Source organism: Quercus lobata, chromosome 12 (assembly GCF_001633185.2).
Source record: "Quercus lobata isolate SW786 chromosome 12, ValleyOak3.0 Primary Assembly, whole genome shotgun sequence".
NCBI lineage: Eukaryota > Viridiplantae > Streptophyta > Magnoliopsida > Fagales > Fagaceae > Quercus > Quercus lobata.
In genome coordinates this window covers 13295842-13308347 of record NC_044915.1, presented here as the reverse complement: position 1 = coordinate 13308347, position 12506 = coordinate 13295842, and the positions used below count along the sequence as shown (strand labels likewise).

At 45.1% G+C, this 12506-nt stretch overlaps 1 pseudogene; it reads right to left on the bottom strand.

Moving 5' to 3' along the window:
* Positions 1–9100, bottom strand: part of LOC115970254 — a 45109-nt pseudogene extending 36009 nt beyond the window's left edge.
* Between the last annotated feature and the right edge of the window lie 3406 nt (positions 9101–12506).

Below are 12506 nucleotides of genomic sequence, written 5' to 3'. Positions count from 1 at the left end.
CGATAACGGAAATATTCTTCCCGAGGTGGTTGGCGAATACGGTGGTGGTGAAGAAAAAGAATGGTAAATGAAGAGTTTGTATGGATTTCACAGACTTGAATAGGGCATGCCCGAAGGATCCGTTCTCAATGCCCAAGATTGACCAACTAGTAGATGCCACATATGGGCACCCGAGGATGAGCTTCTTGGATGCTTTCCAGGGGTACCACCAGATTGCATTGGCACCCGAGGACCGAGAAAAGACAGCATTTATTTCCCCGAGTGCTAACTATCACTATGAAGTCATGCCGTTTGGGTTGAAGAACGCCGGTGCCACATACCAGCGGATGATGACTAGGATGTTCCGAGAGAAAATTGGGTGCACGGTGGAAGTATATATTGACGACATGGTGGTAAAGAGAAAAAAGGAGTTGCAACACACGAAGACCTCCGGGGAGTATTTGAGATACTCTGGCAGCACAAGTTGCGCTTGAACGCCGAGAAGTGTACTTTCGATGTGGGGGCTGGCAAGTTCTTGGGTTATCTGATTTCTACTCGGGGGATAGAAGCCAATCCCGACCAAATAAACGCCATGAATCACCTCATATCGCCGAGCAATCTGAAGGAAGTATAGGTGCTAACCGGGATGTTAGCCACCCTAAACCGATTCATCTCCAAATTCGCGGATCGCTGCAGACCGTTTTATCAGCTTTTAAAGAAGTGGAAGGGGTTTCATTGGGACAAGGAATGCAACAAGGCCTTTCGAGAACTGAAGGAGTATTTGGCAAAAGTACCCATGTTAACAACCCCGGAGTCCGGGAAGGATTTGTTTATGTACCTCTCAGTGTCTGACCATGCCGTGAGTGCTGTGTTACTAAGGGACTAAGGAGTACAGCAGCTAGTGTATTACATAAGCAAAACCTTAGTAGATGTCGAGATGAGATACCCGCCCCTTGAGAAGCTAGTTTTGGCACTAATGCACGCCACGAGGAAGTTGCCGCATTACTTTCAGGCTCATACGGTATTCGTCCTTACCGAGTATCCCCTGCAGTCGTTGCTAAAGAGATCGGACTTCACGGGCTGAATAGCCAAATGGGGAACTCGTTTGGGTTTGTTCGACATAAGGTACCGACCGTGAAGCTCGGTAAAGGGACAGGTTCTTGCTGACTTCATTGCAGAATTCACCCCCAAGAGCGACGGGAAGATAATATGTAATGCGGAGCGTTGTCCGTGGAAAGTGTTTGTAGATGGCACTTCGAAGGCAATGGGGGCCAGAGCTGGTATTGTCATAATCACCCCGGAGGGCATACGATTAGAACACTCCTTCAGATTAGGATTCAAAGCCTCAAACAACGAAGCCGAGTACGAGGCCTTCCTGGCCGGGTTGAGGGCCATATTGCGTTTAGGCGCGAAAGATGTTGAGATTTATTCGGACTCTCGACTGGTCGTTCATCAAATCATAGGAAGCTTCGAAGCTCGGAACTCTCAAATGAAAGCCTATTTGAGTGTAGCTAAGCAGATCATTGGCCGGTTCGGGACGGTGAAGGCAGCCCTGGTAGGTCGGGCATAAAACAGACATGCCGAATCACTGGCCACGTTGGCTTTATCCTTTACCGAGAATATACCTCGACTGGTCAAGGTAGAGCTTATAAGTGAGCCAAGCATTGAGGTGAAAAGTGATGACAACCTGGCTGGGGTTGAAGTTGCCATGATGTCAGTGGCAAATCCGTGTTGGATGAACTCGATCATAGACTTCATCGCCAAGGAGAAAGTTTCGGACGATGAAAAAGAGGCCAAAAAGATTCGTCGGGTGGATTCCCGGTACTGGCTGTCGGCAGATCGCAAGTTGTACCAGAGGTCTTTCATAGGCCCTTACCTTTTATGTCTGCATCCTGAGAAGGTGAACGAACTTCTGACCGAGCTATATGAAGGAGTGTGTGGTGGCCATGTCGGGGGACGATCTCTAGCGCACAGGGCCATGACCCAGGGGTTTTGGTGGCCACAGATGCAGAAGGATGCCGCGGAATACGTCAGGAGATGTGAACAATGCCAAAAGCACGCCCCTCTGATTCACCAGCTAGCAGGTCGTCTAAACCCCGTCAGCAGCCCTTGGCCGTTCGCACAATGGGGGCTAGACATCCTCGGCCCTTTTCCCCGAGTAATAGGTAACTGCCGTTTTTTATTGGTGGCTGTGGATTACTTCACGAAGTGGGTGGAAGCCGAGGCCTTAGCCAACATTCGGGATATCGACGTGAAAAAGTTTGTGTGGAAAAACATAGTCACAAGGTTTGGGGTACCGAACTCACTAGTATCAGACAACGGGCTACAGTTCGATAGCAAAGCTTTCTGGGCCTTCTGCAGCGATCTCGGCATTAAGAACAAGTACTCAACCCCGGCATACCCTCAAAGTAACGGCCAGGCTGAGGCAGTGAACAAGACGATTTTGAACGGGTTGAAGAGGAGGCTGGACGGGGCAAAGGGGAGATGGGTTGAAGAGCTGCCTAACGTTTTATGGGCTTACCGTATGACTCGTAGAAGATCCATGGGTGAGACCCCTTTCTCTTTGACATATGGGGCGGAGGCCGTAATACCGACCGAGGTGAGCTTGTGCAGTGCATGGGTCGCAGGATTTGACCTTGCCCAGAACGCCGACTTGATGATAGAGCGCTTGGACTGGTTAGAAGAATGCCAGGAGGCCGCAACCATACGGCTCGCAGAGTATCAACAGAAACTATCCCAGAGATATAACCAAGATGTAAAGGGGAGGGAATTCAGCGCCGGGGAACTGGTTCTAAGGAGGGTCGTGGGAAACATGAGAGACATATCTTCCGGGAAGCTTGCTCAAACATGGGAAGAGCCGTACAGAATTACCACCATCGCTGGCGCGGGGGCTTACTACCTGGAAGATCTTGATGAGAGGCCGCTCCCTCGGCCATGGAACGCTCATAATCTAAAGAAGTTCTACTCGTGACCATCCATATAGTAAATATAAGTCAAAACTTTGTACTTCGCTAAAGTCAAGATAATGATGAAGTTACTTGTCTAAGTTGTTTTTGAACCCGTCATTGCACATTAAGAGAATTGCATGTTTTGTACGTAAAAAAAAAAAAAAAAAATTCTAAGGACAGAAGCCTCGTCCTTGATTCGATCAAAATCACCGAGCAGGTGGAAACCTTATCGTTACAAAAAAATTCTAAGGACAGAAGCCTCGTCCTCGGTTCGATCTAAATCACCGAGCAGGCGGAAACCTTATCGTTACAAAAAAAAAAAAAAAAAAAAAAAAAAATTCTAAGGGCAGAAGCCTCGTCCTCGGTTCGATCAAAATCACCGAGCAGGCGGAAACCTTACACTAAGGCATGATTTAACCGAATGGGCAACTCTCGGCCTGACTTACTATAGTATAAGAAACCACTAACATAATCTAAGCAAACACACAAATAAATAGAGTCATTCAACGAGTAGAAAGCAAAGTTAAAAAGCAGAATTATTATCTCGTTGCCAAAACTCGGCATCGTTTTACGGGTCATCCCCGTGAAATAAGGAAATTATTTGTTCACCATAACCCGGTGACGTAGGCAAAAATACCAGTGAGGAAATAAACTAAAAATGCTATAAAAGTAAGTAGAAGCGTGAAAAAATTGGACTGTAGATAATCAGCTGGAGGGCTGTGTTGGATCTGTCACTTCTTGTTGGTTGGTCAAGGGGTAGTGCGGGTCTTCACCAAGAAGATCCTGTACAGTTGGGATGCTGGTGGCCTCCATCTCATCTGGCTCGGCATGGGCATCGATCTGTTCGACTAGCTCCCTCATGCTTGCCGTCTCTTCCTCCTCAGCGGCAACCGGTGGATCCTGCACTACAGTAACGGAGCTCGGGAAGGGAATTTGGCCGGGGTCTCTCAGAGGAGAATCCTCGGGAACTCCCAGGGCTTGAAGAGCGGCAAACCACCCGGCCTCAAAACCTAGCTTCTGGGCCTGGGCCACTACCGGTTCCGCAGATTGCTTGGCATCAACGAATCCCTCGTTGTACCACTTATGCTCGCAGCCCTCCAGGGCTACCCTCAGGTCGGTTAGCTCCTTGGCTTGAGAGGTGTTGAGGCTAACGGCTTCACCTAGTTTCACTTCCGTTTCGTTCAGCTTAGCCAAGAGTTCAGTACACCTCTTCTCCGCCAGCGCTTTATTTTTCTTCGCGGTAGCGGCCCTCTTCTCGGCGGATTCAGCTGCCTTTAGTTTTTCCTTTGTTGTTTTGGCAACTGACTCTCGTGCCCCTTTCTCACGGTCGACCTCCTCAACAAGATCCCATGCACGGCTAGCCAGTATGTGAGCCAGTTGAGCAGCCTGGCAATCATAAAAGTTAGTACGGAAGTAGAAGTAAATGTATGGAAAGGAATAGACAATTGAGGAGTTACCGCAATAGCATGCCACTCTAACCGGCGCCCCACGGACTCCTCAGACCCCTCCTCGAAGGCATGCACGTCGTCGGGAAGAAGAAGACCCTCGACCAGGGTCTGGGCAATACGGCCACCCTCGCTTTTCTCCCACATCCGCACACAGGCGGTCGAAGGCAAAGGCTTGCCGTCCAACAAAAACTTGGGCTTCCACACTGCAACAGCTTGGGAGGAGGACGCAACCCCCGGACCGACCTGGGTCTGCGGCTCGCGGATAACGATCCCCCTTGTTGGCTGGGGAGGAGTCTGGACGGTAGCATCTCCCGGACCCGTGGATGGTTGATTGGCGACCTTCTGTTTCTTACGGGCTCGTCCAGCTTAAGAAGAGGGTGGAGGGTGAGGCATTTGGCTTCGACCCTGAGAAGGTGGGGGCTGGTTGGGTTGCCGTGCACCGGGCACGAAGCGATCAATAGTCATAACCTTCCTTGACACCATGTTTTCGTCGGGTTGGGTATCTTCAGCCGACAAGGCAGTCGCTTCAATCGCTGGTTGCTCGGACTCCGCAGCTGGGTTCTCGGGCTGCGCTTGCTCTTGAACAGGGTCCTCTTGTTGAATTGCCTCGTGAGCTAACTCTCTAAGACACCGAGACACACGTTCCGCGGACTCGTCCCACAAAGGAGCTAACTCGTTCGAGCAAGTGTAGCGCCTTCCGAACTCCCTCGCCTCCCCAGTTGTGAGCTTCGGTGGCAAAAAGTTCGCGAACCGAACGTCAATATATGATAGCAGGGGACTATCAACTAATTATGCCTGCTTAAAGGTCTGCCAGGTAGAGTAAACTGTCTTTACTCCAAGGATCAGGTGCGAGGCCCGAAGCTGTCCGTCCCAGTGCACGAATATCTTGGAACGAAGGATGAAGTTCAGGTCTTTCACGTGGACGGTTTTGATGTATGGAACGAACACTTTGCCGTTTGCAAAAGAACAAGTGTTATATCAATATCCGATGATGAAGATCTACTTCAATAAAGAGGAAAGAAAAGGAAAAAAGGGGGGAAAAACAGTTAGATCAAGGGATTGGTACGAACCCACTTCATGCCGTGAAAGAGGGCAAGGGACATCCCCGGCAAACCAGTTGCCACGCACCTGAACAAACTCCCCGGCGAAGTTCCTATTCGAATCAGGTAGGCATGATATTAGCCGTACCCGATTATCTTTTGTTTTTAGGTAATAATTGGTAGCTTTGTTCCTACAGAGGCTATACATATGGTTAATATCATGGTAATTTAACTGTAAATCAAAGGTGTGGTTCAACCTACTGACGCAGCTAACTACCTGGTAAAAGTTGGGGGGAAGTTGGTCGGGACACAATCCGTAGTACCTAAGTGTATCTGCTAAAAGGGGATCCACGGGGAATCTAACCCCACCCTCTAGAATTGACATTAAAGGAAAAAAGGGTGTGCCTAGTCCTCGGTGGAGAGCGATTTCACTCTCGTGGCAGTAAGCCACTTCCACGTCATCGGGAATATTAAACTTGCACCTAAAAGTGGCCAAGGCAGCCGGGGCCTCCAAGAGATAAGAGTAGCCCATCGGTGACGCTAAATGCTATGAAAGGGAACTTGAAGAAATAAGCCGAAGGAATAGGAAGGGGAAGAGAACTTACTTTGGGTTCTAAGGGAGAAAAGAACTCTGGGCAGGTGAGTAAGCGCACAAAGAATTGGTCGGCAGAGAGTAAGCTCGAAAGATCAGAGGTGGAAAAAAAGTGAAAGAATGTTATGAGGAAGGCTATTTATAGGATCAGAAAAGGGGCAAAGGAACGTTCAATCAAGCAATAAATGGGCACGATTCACGAATGACCCTGCGGATGCCAAGGATAACCGACACGCGCGTCGCTTCGGTTCGCTAACCGTCAGGCAATAATGACAACTGAACCTGACGTCGCGGAACAACGCATCTTTTGAAATGAGCATTAATGAGAAACCATAACCGCATGAATCCCAGGCCATAGGACTTTCGAGACCAAAAGGCTCGGCTGGCTCCTTGATTCTTCCCGGCAATCGGGTATGAATCAAGGGGGGGCTAATGTACGGCACCGAGATCCCAAGACCCATATAGGCCCTGGGCTCGGGCCCAATGGAACGGCCCCATCGCCCTAAGCCCTTCTTGAAATTGCCTTCATAAAGAACGAGTTTTGGGCCTCGGATCCTGAGCTGTGCTCGGCATAAAACTTCCCAAACAATCATATAAACCTTGTCCAGGCAGGTCATGGGATGCTCGGGGAACATCATTACCGAGCAAATTCGCCTGAGCTGGAACCAAGTTTCAAGGCCATAATTGTTACATCCCACTCTCACCTAAACACCTACTTAAAACAAATAATATTGGACCTTTAATTGCACTAGCGATGTCAGTAATCATGATCTCCCCACTAACCTAAGCTATAAATAGCAGAAGTTGGGGAAGATGATGGGGTTCAGAAAAAAAAGAGGGAGAATAGTCGTTTAGAGAGTGGAGGAACATTACTTTGAGTCTCTGTGCCGATAACGACCCAAAGTAGGAAATCTTGAAACCCACTTTACAAAAAAATTGTGAGCCCAAGTGGGGTTGAGCCCAGCAGTCTCGTTTTAGGCTTGCACACTTATATAAATTTTTTCTTTCTTGGCGAAGCAGTTCAGTTACAACTATATTTTAAACTTAGTAACTAGTACCGAATCATGTGTGTAATTGTGTGTGTCTATTGTAAGGACTAGATTTGAGTCCCTAGCCTAGACGATGGATGGACCTAGGCACAAAAAGCCCAAAACAATGAATTTGTAGAGAGTAGGTTGAAAAACTAGGTTAAATTGAGCTAGACAACAAATAACGTGAGCTAAATTGACAAGAACGTGTAAGTAGATTGAATTAATCCAAAGAAAATTGTCCTCAGCACAGTCCGAGGAAGTCAAATCCTATATATTTCTCACAAATTTTATTACAAAGTTGGTTCCTGATTGCTATAGTATTTCTCTCGTGATTTCTCGATCTCCTCTCCATGAAGGGTCTTTTCTATTATATAGTTCTCCTTAGACAATCTTGCCCCTTCACTTGCTGGTCATCCAAGCCACCACTTGAGTGCTTATCCCATCGGACACCCTCTCAGTCCCTCTTTGTGTTGGGGTAGCTAATGCAACACTGTTTAGGGGTCTTCTCCACATTAATGCAGTCAAAAAGTTAGTTGCAAAGCATTCAATGCGATGGTAGTAACTTTTTCCTTAAATATTTTAGGACTCCTCCCTGTCCTGTATTCCCGTAGTGCTTATTTGTATCAACATAATGTTCTTGGGATATTCCCCTGGACAGCAGAACAACTCTACGGACCACGACCTTGGTTAGCCGAGGAGGCATTAGTCCTCAGCCCAATCCCTTGGGCAATTATGATCAAAACTAACTTCTTCATTTACTAACATAGGCTCCCTTGACAATGTCTACCCTCGGACGATTTCTAGTCCTCAGCTTGGGCCTTAGACCCGTTATATATATAGATAATGAGTTCCTGGGCCCCATACCCCTACATCTATATATATTTATCAAAATTCACATTCAATTAAAAAATATTGATTGGTGTGACATTACTTAAAGTTATACCAGGTGTAACTTAAACCCAACCCTAAATATAAATTAATCATCAATTTTAGAAAAAATTTCCCACTTTGATAATTTTTTCAATTTTCCATAAAAAATTTCTTACAATACTTGACTAATATATGCCTTTAAGATCAAATTTATAAAACCCATATATATAAGCCAAAAAAATGCACACGACTGGTTTAGTGGCTTTGTGTTCTCTCCTGAGATAGGAGCTCTCTCTCTCTCGTGCTTACGAGTGCTCTCCTTCCCTTAGGGATCCAAAGGGCCTGTCTTTTCCTTTCTTTTTTCCATTGAATGATGGCGGATGATGTGCTTAATAGCTTTGAGAACATGAAGTTAACAATGGAGGAAGAGGAAGTCATAGCAATCTTGGTTGAGACACGAAAGGAAGAAATTGAGAGTTGTGCTCAAAGTCTGATCGACAAATTTCTTACTTGCAAGTCCTTTAATAAAAGAGCATCTCACAACACGCTGAGGAAGACATGGGGAATAGAGGAAGAGGTGTAGATAATCGAAATACACACGACTGAGCAGTGAGCACCGCGCTTACTTTTATACCAGGAAGAAATACCAAGAATATCGATGACACGAGGCTTGGTGTAGTGTCTGTTACATACAACAGCGGTGTCAAATATCTCATCCAATTCGAAACCCTTTTCATTATCATATTTGCCTCTCTTTCTTGATTTTATTTTCCATTTCTCTTTTTCCAATCTGACGTGCACTACCTCTATTTCAAACCTCACCGACTCACCAAACGGGTAACCCGGGAACCGTCTTGGGTCTCTACCCTGGTCTTCTTTTGGGGACAAACGGGTAGTCCCTGAAGCCTATGCACTCTCGCGGGAGGTTAGTGTAGAGGAATTGGTAGAGACTGGAGTGAACCGAGGTCTGGGTCAGGCCGAAGTCGACCATAGGGTTGTAGACCCAGGTGCCTCCAACTTGGTCTCCTCGCTCAAACACTACGACGCTATGGCCTTCGCAGCGAAGTTCTCGAGCCGCTGCAAGCCCCACAGCACCCACGCCATTCACAGACACGTGTTGAGTTGTGAATGGATGGGGAGCAATCATTGCTCTTTCATTATTATTGTTGTTATTGTTATTGCAATTTTGCATGATTGTAGAACGATCTCGCATAGATGGGAATAGTCTGCATTGGAGATAGAGTGACATTGATCTACTGTTTTTTTTTTTTTTAATGAATGATGGATTTGCAACTGTTTACTTCTTTTGGAGAATATATAGGCCGTGATGAGCAGTAATATGTTAATCAGAAAGGTTTAAGGTACACGGCACAATTAGTAGCAAGTTAGAAGTCCCCATGTTTTAGCCACAAATAAAAATTGAGAGTTAGAAGTTTAGGGTGCTAGCAATGTTCATTCATTTAAATGCTTATCAATACTCAATAGTATGCGACCTCAATAGGTTGAATAAAATTAAAAATGTGAAAACATCATATTAAATATTGACAAGGGAAAGTTATTAAGCAACATTAATTGGTCTTTTCTTTTTGGCGAAAGTGTACTTTTGGTCCTTACATTTTGGGTCGATTCTCGATTTGGATGATTTCACTTCTAGGTCAGTCACTGATTTCAGAAAATCGTTTTTATTTTGGTCCATGCCGTCAACCCAGTAACAGAAAAATCTGAAGTGGCAAATGGAGTGCATAAGTGGCATATTAAATGCAGACACAACCAAAAAATAATAATAAAGAATACGACGTCAGCAGCCATGTTAGCATCTAATTTATAATAAAAAAAATCACTTTTAACAAAGTTAAAAAACATAAAAACAAAATTTATAACATAAAAACACATCAATTCAAATTTGAATAAAAATAAACTAGAACATGAACACAGATCACAAGAACACAAGAACATGAACCCATATCATAAGAACACAAGAACACAAACCCAAATAACAAGAACAGTACTCAGAATTTCTATTCCAAAATTTTTATACATTCTTCCACCAAAAGTCAATTATAAATTAAATAAAAAATGGTGTTGTGTTCTGTAAAGTTGTGATTTACAAATATGTATTTTGTTGGCTTTTATTCCGTGCCAAATTTGATTGTAATTTTATTTAATCTTTTGTACCCTGTATCTGTTGTGGGAATTTATTGTAAGGGTTATGTGATAGTGAGAGAGAGTGTGAAGACTCAAGCTATTGAAGTAAGGAAGGTTTCACGAGTATCTCACGACTAAGCATCCCGCGAAAAGATGCATGTGCCCTGCACATGACTGGAATGTGAAGAGTCTGTACAGATGGAGACAGCTATGTCTCGCGAGTATCTCGCGGGTAAGGCCTTCTTGCTAGACACCCGCGAGACATTTTGTTCTTCCAGTCTGTACTGTCTGATACACACTTTCTGTACTCTCATTATATATACCCATATTACCCACAAATGTGAAAGAGAGATTCTAAGAGAAAACCCTAGCAAAAACACTTGAGAGTTAGAAATTGATATACCAACAATTCTCTACACATTTGTTTGTGGAATTTCCTCATCTCCTACCTCTCCATTTCCATACCATTGAGAGGTCAATAGCCCAAACACTTATCACACCATTTGAGAGTGTCCAGTGAGGTTTGGTGCTGTTGGGAAACATTGGAAGAAGCCAAGGATGGTAGATGCAACATGAAGCTTGTTGCGGGATCTGGAGAGCTAGACAAGACACGGTTCCGAGAAGACTTGTTGGAGTAGGAGATTGGAGGGTCTCTTGCTTACCCATGTATCCCAATTGATTGTCTAGTGGATCGATTACCACTTGGAGGGCGGCAGAGAGGTTTTTTGCCGAGTTCTTTGGTTTCCTCTTCGATAACACGTCTCGGTGTTATTTGTGTTTGCATCTCTCTTCCGTACTCTTGTTCATTTCGTTTTACTGCTGTGTTGCTTTAAATATGAATTAGAGTAGCTCTCTTGCTTGTTTGCTTGCATTTACACTATTCCGCACTTAGTATTAAGTTAGTGTAAAATCAATCAAGCCGTAATTTGAATTAGGGGTCTAAACAAGCTTTTGTGTTCTCACACATTTCGAGCTTTCATGTTCTTCCACAAAAATCAAAACCTAAACCATCAAACCCAATGACCACCACCACAATCTGCCACACTAACCCATATCCACTAGCACTAAACTCGAATGACCTCCAGCACCACCATTACCAGATTCATCACCACCAAACCCTACAATCAAATTTCAACCATAACTCAAACATATTTTGAACCATTAAACAAGCCAAACCCCCCACACCATCACGGATCAAAGAAAGAGGCACCGAGTGGGTGAGTCCAAGAAAAGAAGAGATGGAGAGAGAGATAAAGGAGATTACCTTGATGGTGACTGGTGGTGATGAATGGCAAGGAAGGAAACCATAGCCACTACTACCGATCTGAGTTTCACAAAACACACAAGGGGTGAAGCTGTGTTGCCCATCATTTTCTTTGATTCGTGTTGCCCACCAAGCACTGAAGCCTCCATGATCAAAACCCCAAAGAGGGATAAGCAAATCCACTCCCGTTGGTCGACGAGGGAGAAGTCGAACCACCACCGGCTACATCTCAGCCTCTCTCTCTCTAAATCAGATCATTTTTTTATTATTATTTTGGTCCCAAATCACTCTCTCTCTCTCTCTCTCTCTAAACCCATATCATCCTCTCTTTCTCTCTCACTCTCTCAACTCAGATATATCTCTATGAACATAATAAAAAATCATACTCCAAAAATAGTTTTAAAGTTTTTTTTTTTTAAGAATCAAAACTTGTGACCACTTTTTACCACAATTTTAGATTTAAGATTAAAAAAATTAAATTTAATTAAATTAAAAAAATAGATGTAGGGACACGATTTTTACGACCCAAGGATTATGTTGGGCTCGTGTGTAAAGAGCCCGAACAATATGATTTGTAGAGAGTGGGTTTGGAAAGGCTAGACCTTGGTCGTGGGGTAACGGTTTAGTCAGGATTTTCATGGAAGCCCATTCGAGGGAGGATTTGTCCTGTATGTCTAAGCCCTACGCGGACGTAGTGTGAAGATCTATCTCCTCGGAATTAGTCCGAGGAGCGTCTCGTCCTCGCCGTCGTCCATTTTTATGAGCGCATCTTCCCCCTTTTTTCTGGTTCCCGGGAAGACCCCCCTCTCTCAATGCCATAAGCTTCCCTTTTATACTAATATTTCCTTCCCATCCTTCACCTACGTGTCCGTTTCTCCTTGTTTGGGGTGGTTACTCGTCTTGTCAATCCTCACATCAGAGTGGTTGGGAAAAGCTGGACAGCAAAATATCGGTATGGGTTTGTCAGGCGATGGGCTCCACATTAAGGCGTTGGCAGCCTTCTCCCTTGTGCTTATCTTGTACTGAATTTGTCCTTTTCTTCAGGCCTCTCCGCAAGATGTTGGGCGCAAAGTCATCCTCGGCCACATCCCTGGACCTTCGAGGAGCTTTCATTGCGCGTTTTTAGCAGTAAGGCTCCTCGGCCTGAGCTTGGGCTTCTTATACTAAGTGGGCTGGGACCTTAGATTTC